The sequence below is a fragment of the Triplophysa rosa genome, linkage group LG19 (assembly GCF_024868665.1).
Source record: "Triplophysa rosa linkage group LG19, Trosa_1v2, whole genome shotgun sequence".
In the NCBI taxonomy this organism is placed as follows: domain Eukaryota; kingdom Metazoa; phylum Chordata; class Actinopteri; order Cypriniformes; family Nemacheilidae; genus Triplophysa; species Triplophysa rosa.
Genome location: NC_079908.1, coordinates 4,213,531 through 4,221,093, shown reverse-complemented (window position 1 = coordinate 4,221,093; position 7,563 = coordinate 4,213,531). Strand labels below are relative to the sequence as shown.

Here is a 7,563-nt window from a genome sequence, read left to right as displayed (position 1 = left end):
AGGTGCTGCAGTACAGGGAATCCAGTGACCCGAATGTCTCCCGAGCTGGCATCGTAGTCAGGACTGGGAGGAAGTGGAGGGCAGAGGAAGCAGTCGAGCAGGCTGAGTCACGCTTGCGTCACAGTGTGTTGGTCGGCCCAGTGGCATCTGGTCGAGCAGGGCTTGGTAGCGTTCCAACCACACGCTACGACAAGGCCCGGGCAAAGACAGACGCCGACTGGTCCAAGAGGAGGTGAGAGCTGGTGTGGAGGAACTGCGCGCTAGCCAGATGGTGGGGATGCGACAGCAAGGCGCATGGACGAGATGGGAACAGGCAGTGGACCGCAAGATCTCCTGGAACGAGCTTTGGCGAGCTGAACCTTACCGGATCAAGTTCCTGATTGCATCCGTCTATGATGTCTTACCCAGCCCATCCAACCTCTTCTGCTGGGGCAAGGTCGACACACCATTATGTCCCTTGTGCCTCAGAAGAGGAACGCTAGAGCATATCCTCAGCTGTTGCCCAAAAGCCCTGGGAGAAGGACGCTACACTTGGCGCCACGACCAAGTGCTGAAGGCTATAGCAGAAGCCATCTCCACGAGCATCACCCAGAACAAGCCCCTCCGACCAGCCAGGCAGGCGATTGCTTTCGTCCGAGCAGGGGAGAAGCCTAAGCCCCAGCCAAGGGGGGTAGTGGGACTCCTTGGAACCGCGCCGGACTGGCAGATGAAGGCCGACCTGGGGAAGCAGCTCAGATTCCCAGAGCACATCGTGGAAACCACCCTGAGACCAGACATAGTTCTGTTCTCAGATGCAAGAAAACAGGCAGTTCTTCTGGAGCTGACAGTCCCCTGGGAGGAGCGAATGGAAGAGGCCAATGAGAGGAAGCGTGCCAAGTATGCCGACTTAGTGGAGGAGTGCCGCACACGGGGGTGGCGCGCCCAGTGTGTGCCAATCGAGGTGGGCTGTAGAGGCTTCGCAGCGCGATCTCTGTGCAAAGCATACAGTCTGCTTGGTATCACAGGGGCACGCCAGAGGAAGGCCATCAAGAATACAACAGAGGCAGCTGAGAAGGACTCTAGATGGCTGTGGATCAAGAGGGGTGATCCGTGGGTACACGCTACTTAGACACAAGTCGGGACTTGATCAATCTCGGCTGGGTCGCCTGGGTGAGGGTGTATGATGTTGAAAGACCCGAAACACCCAATGACCTCAGGTTCTATCACTGATGATGTGTCTAAGTGCATCAACAGATGTATATTTAACAACTGTCCCAACTAAAATGATTTTAATAGTTAGAACCAGAAGGCAACAATGGCATCGTATCACTTTTGACAGTGCAGCATATACTGTATTTTCTGTTACTATTAATAGCTTTGTGGTTCAAATTAATGGTCACTTATGTCACCGGTTATACAGAGCAACATCTGCCGCAGACTTCACCGGTGTACAGAGCAGTTAGGATAAAAACACTCTTTTCCTGGTCAGGCATCATTGTATTGCAGAAATGCATGTTTAATAAGTTCATTAATCAAGCGCTTCAGACGCCTCCACTAACATTTCCACGGCACACAATGGCAATGAAGAAAGTATTTTACATCAGACAGTATAGAGTGTAATAAATGCCATTGTCATAATGCACACTCATTTGAGTTCAATAATAGATCATATAATTAGTTTCACAGTAACCATGCTGTCATCATCTCCAGCAAAGATTCATATTCACAGCCGCTAGGATCCACACATACACAACAGACGCTTGGAAAATGTGTCTGCTTTATCAATCAGTATCATGCACGGCTGAACAGGCCATAGATTTTACTATTCATAGATCCTAAAAAGCAGGCACATTGATATGGATGTGTTAGTGGCACAATGAGAATTTCAAAACATCAGATTGTGGAAGGTTTTGAGAAATAGAGAATGTGAGCGCTTTTCCTGATTATTAAAAATTTTTAGGGACAAAAGTGCAGAGGGTTGTTTTGTGCCTTTTAAACCGTTTGTGTATGTAGTATGAGTTAAAATGAAAGGCTAAAAAGAGTTGTATCCGACCGGCAAAGCTAGTTTCAGAACTTCATAGAGTAGAATGACACAGAAAAACTAATAAGCTTGAAAAAATCTACAAATGTCTAATATATATACAGTAATGGAAATGTTACATTTATTTGGTCTACACACTCATCTAAATATGACTCGGGCCCCTACTTTTCCCTACTTTTTTGCCGAAAACCTGATTTGATTGTGAGCATTCACATGTATAGTACATTTCATACATGAAGCCCAACACAAACATAAACTTTACAATAGCATTTGTGATGTTTGTGGGAGGAAGCACGTTTAAATTTGCAATTTGCTGCTAATTTATTGCTGGTTTGTTATTCTAAGTTGATAGATGGCAAAAACAGAGTCAATTTGACTCGACAGTAATTTGGCTTATGCTGACCTGCCAATACCAGAGGCAAAGCACCCTGATCTCCATGTCACCATGGCGACAGCAGGTCCAAGAAGTAAACTTCATCAAATTTCATCAGTCTCAGGTGCAAAACCAAGGAACAAGATTGCAATTCAAAGTTACAAAATCACTCTCTGGAGATGCCAAAAGCTTGAATAGAGAATTTTTAGTCTGGAGTGTAAAGATTTTTGCCATAGCTCTCATTTAATGCCCCAAATATATATAGTTATTTATTCTTAAAGGAACAGTTCACCCAATGATAATTCTGTCTTCAGTTACTCACCCTCAAAGAACCAAAAACCAAACAGTTCTTGGCCACCATTGACTACCATAGTAGGGCAAATTGCTTTGTTCTGTTGAACACAAAATATTATATTTTGAAGAATGTAGGAAAGCAAACTGTTCTGGGGCACTTTTGACTACCAAGAACTGTTTGGTTACAAGCATTCTTCCAAATATCTTTCTCTGTGTTCATTATAACAAAGACATGTGTACCGGGGGGTATTCCAGAAAGCTGGTTATGTGAAATATCCGGGTAAGTTTAAGGGTAGGTTAGTTGATAACCTAAATTTACAGTAACTTTCTGGGTATGCAAGTAACCATAGCAACTCACTCTCTGAAGATAACCTGCTCCAGAGCAGGTTAAGTTCCAGGGTTAGTTCATTTTAGGAAACGTTACTAAGCTTCAGAGGTTGTCTGCACATGTGTGCGCTTTTGATGAGTGTCAAGTGGGCGTGGAAGCACAGATTAGATTATGTATAATATATTAGAATTATTATATAATATAATATACAGTATTACAATAATTACTTTCCCAGTCTCACCCATTGCGATTGAGCATTCACAACTGATTTTATACTAATTTTATTATTTGTAACCATTTAAAATAAAAAAATCTTTAAATAAAATAATGTGAGCTGTTCTTCTAATATAAGTCTTTATGTGTTACATTGTACATACTTTTAATTAGGTTTATTATTAAATCTCCAAATGTAATTAGATGCATAAATAGTATGCACACCTTACAATTCTTGTAACTTCAGAACAATTTATTAAGCATTTGGATATCATTACTCTTCCCCACTAACTAGGTAATATTTGATGCATCTCAGGGCAGTTGTGGTGTAATGGTTAGATTTATAGACCAAAGGTTGCACGTTCAATTCCCAGTCTGGCACGCCTGATTACCAGGATAAGTTTAATTATAGGTTATCACCTATGGCATAGTGTTTATCACTTTAATTCAGATACATAATAAATCACATCAAAAGTCTTTTAAGTGTTTTCATACTATCTGTATTTCTTAATAATGTTTTTTTTCTGATCTTGAGCCTCCACTACGGTATTGAAAGGCCTTTCTCTAAATTACAATTTGTTATTAGTCTTTCAAGATAGGCCTTTTACACCTCATTTAACATTTGGAAAGCCTTTTAGCAAACACAGTCAAAAGAAACAAAACAAAACAAAAATGTATGTGTATTTGAAAGGGATATATATTAGGCTACATGACATATTGGACATGTGACTGGGCCTAACATTTTAAACCTCTACCTCTGTCCCAGCAGACCTTCATCCTCTACTGCAAATTAATTATCATACATAGTGTAGTGTACTGAAAAGCAGTACACAAGTTTTTGTTTACACAAGTAAAAAGCAGTCCTCCGTGCCGCAACTCGGCCGCCTCGGCCGTCGAGTCCCGGGCACTGTCTGCTTCCCAGCAGCCCTGGTCCTCTTCGACGCCCTCCAGCTCTGGGGCGGCCCCCCTGGAGGAGCAGCGAAGAGGAGACCATCGCCCCATCAGCAGCCGCAGCAAAGCGGCTGTCATGGGAAGACCTCAGGGGGATCGAGGCTACCATTGGGACCGACCCCAGCCACATCGCTGGGAAGTCGGATAGGGATGGATCCTGCCCCGTCTCTCCAGCTGCTGGCCCCCTCCGGGAGGCTAGCGCCCACTTTCTCTCAAAAAAAGGAGAGTTTCCTCTCTCTCTGGGTTACCTCAGCCGCTCTCAACCTCTGCACGACGGTGAACGGCAAACTCGACGTTGCGTCATGGCGAAGCGCAATGTCGAGTATAAACTGGGTTACCTCAGCCGCTCTCACCCTCTGCACGACGGTGAAAGGCAAACTCGACGTTGCGTCATGGCGAAGCGCAATGTCGAGTATAAACACCAGCCCTCAGCACTCTCAGTCAGACAATGCGTTGAGCTGCGCAGTCGCCAGGCAGGAAAAACAGCAGAGCCGATCTCCTCCCTGGGGGACCTCCCCCGGCAAGGAATCCGTACTGCTAGCCATCGAACCACCCCCTGGGGGGACGATGAAAAAGATCGTACCTTAGTCCCCGTCTCATTCTGGGAGCCTGTCTGGCTTCCCAGGCTGTCAGACTGGCTAGGGAAGACGATCCGTCTCGGCTACGCGATCCAGTCGCCTCACGCCCGCTAAGTTCAGCATCCGATATACCTCAGTCAGAGGCTGGGATGTTCCCGTACTTCGGGCTGAGGTCGCCAACCTTCTGGTGAAGGGAGTGATCGAGCCCGTGTCACCAGCCGAGATGTTTAACGGGTTTTACAGCCTGTACTTCATTGTCCCCAAGAAAGCGGGGGGTTGCGCCCTGTCTTGGGTCTGTGTGTTCTGAACAGGCACCTACACTATAGCTGCCTTTCAGGTTGATCACGCAGAAGCGCATCCTGACGTCCGTCAGGTGTCAGGACCGGTTCATGGCAGTCGACCTGAAGGACACGTACTTCATGTCTCGATCCTCCCTCGACATCGGCCGTTCCGACGGTTCGCGTTCGAGGGACGGGCATATCGGTACAGGGTCCTCCCCTTCGGTCTGTCCCTGTCTCCACAAGTCCTTACGAAGGTCGTGAAAGCCACGCTCCTTCCCCGTAGGGAAGGAGGTGTGCGGGTACTAACTATCTCGACGACTGGCTCAAGTTTGGCACACTCTCGAGATCGGTTGTGTACACACAAGGACCTGGTGCTCCGGCACCTAGATCGGAGGAGCTACAGGTCAACTGAGAAAAGAGCAAGCTCTCGGTGCAGAGCATCCTCTTTCTCAGTATGGAACTCGACTCTGTCCTCACGAACGGCCCCGCTCACCCCCCGGGTAGGGGGGGCGCGAGACCCGCGAAAAGGAAGCCCGCACCCTCGCGGCCTCCCAGAGGCAGCGCGACTGACTAGCGCGCCCGATCAGTGTTGAACTGCCTGAAGATCAGACAGTCAGCGGTCCCCCTGTAACAAGAGGCTCCTGGGATACATGGCATCCTCGGCGGGGGTGGTCCCCCTCGGGTCGATGTACATACGACCGCTCCAACACTGGTTGCAGAGTCAAGTTCCTTGGAGAGCGTGGCACACCGGCAGCAGGCATATGGTCACACGCTTTTCTGCCGACACACCCTAACCCCCTGGACTCCATGACCTTCTTGCGGACAGGGGTCCCCTTTGGGATGCCTCCCTGCAAGGTTGGGGTGCCGTGTGCAACGGGCAAGCAGTGTTGGGGCGGTGGACGGGCCGCCGCCTGCGTTGGCATTTGAACTGCCTAGAGTTGTTGGTTGTGCTACTTGCATTGAGGAGGCTACTACCTCTCGTGCAGAGAAGCACGTGCTGGTCCGGTCGGACAGCACAGCTGCTGTGGCACTCACAGCAGCTAACATGACTCGCCCGACGCCTCCTCCTCTCGAGTCAGCAGGTGATCAGCTCCCTGCGAGCCACACACATCCCAGGCGTCCTGAACCAGACAGCCGATGCGCTCTCTCGTCAGTCAACGCCTCGCGGAGAGTGGCGACTCCCTCCCCGCGCAGCCGGCTCATTTGGGGCAGTTCGGCCAGGCACAGGTGGTCCTGTTGCCACCCCGGACTCCACCCATTGTCCGCTTTGGTACTCTTTGTCCGAGGTACCCTCGGCACGGATGCCCTTGCGCACAGCTGGCCGCGGGACAAGCGGAAGTACGCTTCCCCCCAGTGAGCCTCATTGCACAGGTCCTGTGCAAGGCCAGGGAAGAGGAGCATCAAGTGGTACTAGTTATGCCCCTTTGGCCTAACCAGGACTTGGTTCTCGGAGCTGAGGCTCTGACAACAACTCCCCCCTGGCCGCTCCCCCTGGCGAACGGCTTCCCCAGGGGAAGGGGCACGTTACGGCATCGCAGGCAAAACCTGGCTCCATGTCTGGACGGGACGAGGAGATCCTGAGTGGACGAGGAGACCCACCCCCGGTCCGGTTGGGACGTCACTCAGGCTAGGGCTTCGGCCACTGGGCGGCTATACGCCCATAGGTGGCGCCTCTTCTCGTCCTGGTGCTCTTCTCGGTGAGAAGACCCGCGGAGTTGCTCGGTCGGGTACGAGCTGTCCCGTCCTCAAGAGAGACGGGGGAGTAACCTCTCCCCCTCCACACTGGGAATGTATGTAGCCGCTACGGCCGCTCATCATGACCCAAGTGCTGGGTAGCCTCTGGGACAGCACGACCTGGTCATTAGGTTCCTAAGGGGCGCGAGAGGGTGACCACCTTATCCGCGCTCCGTACCCTCTTGCGACCTAGGTGGCGGGCCTCAAGAGGCCCCGCCCCCTTCGAGCCTCTCGGGGTTTATATAGGGCCCTACGAAATCTGTTTTATTTTTTCCCAAATTCCATTTTTCCGTTTAAATTTTTCTGGATTCTGTTTTTCATCTTTTACCATACAATAGTAGTAAATTTGCCCACAAATACTTCAGTATACTATAGTATTCACTTATAAACAATTTTTACGTACAGTAATACTTCAATGCCTAGGGCTGGGCGATATGGCAAAAAAGTAAACTCGATAGTTTTTTTCTATATTGATCGATAACGATATTTATTTCGATATATATTTAATTAAAAAACTGTATTTAAAAGAATCTATTTTAAATACAGTTTATTAACAAAAGTTAACCTTTAACCAGTTAAAATTCAATTAAATTAATGCACTGTTGCAACACAGAGATATTAGGCCATAAACAACATGTACCAGTTCATTCAGTCTCATTTTGACTCAATTGACTCGTTAAGTAAAGGGAGTGTTCATTCAGTACATTCAACCAATGAAAGGGCTCCGTTACTGTGTACATTCGAACGCTATTGGCTCAGCACCTGCGCACATACATAACGCTGCAATAATG

The 7,563-nt window shown here is 48.5% G+C and overlaps 1 pseudogene; it reads left to right on the top strand.

Moving 5' to 3' along the window:
- The window catches only part of LOC130570592 (uncharacterized), a 1,319-nt pseudogene extending 211 nt beyond the window's left edge, over positions 1 to 1,108 (top strand).
- The last annotated feature ends 6,455 nt before the right edge of the window (positions 1,109 to 7,563 follow it).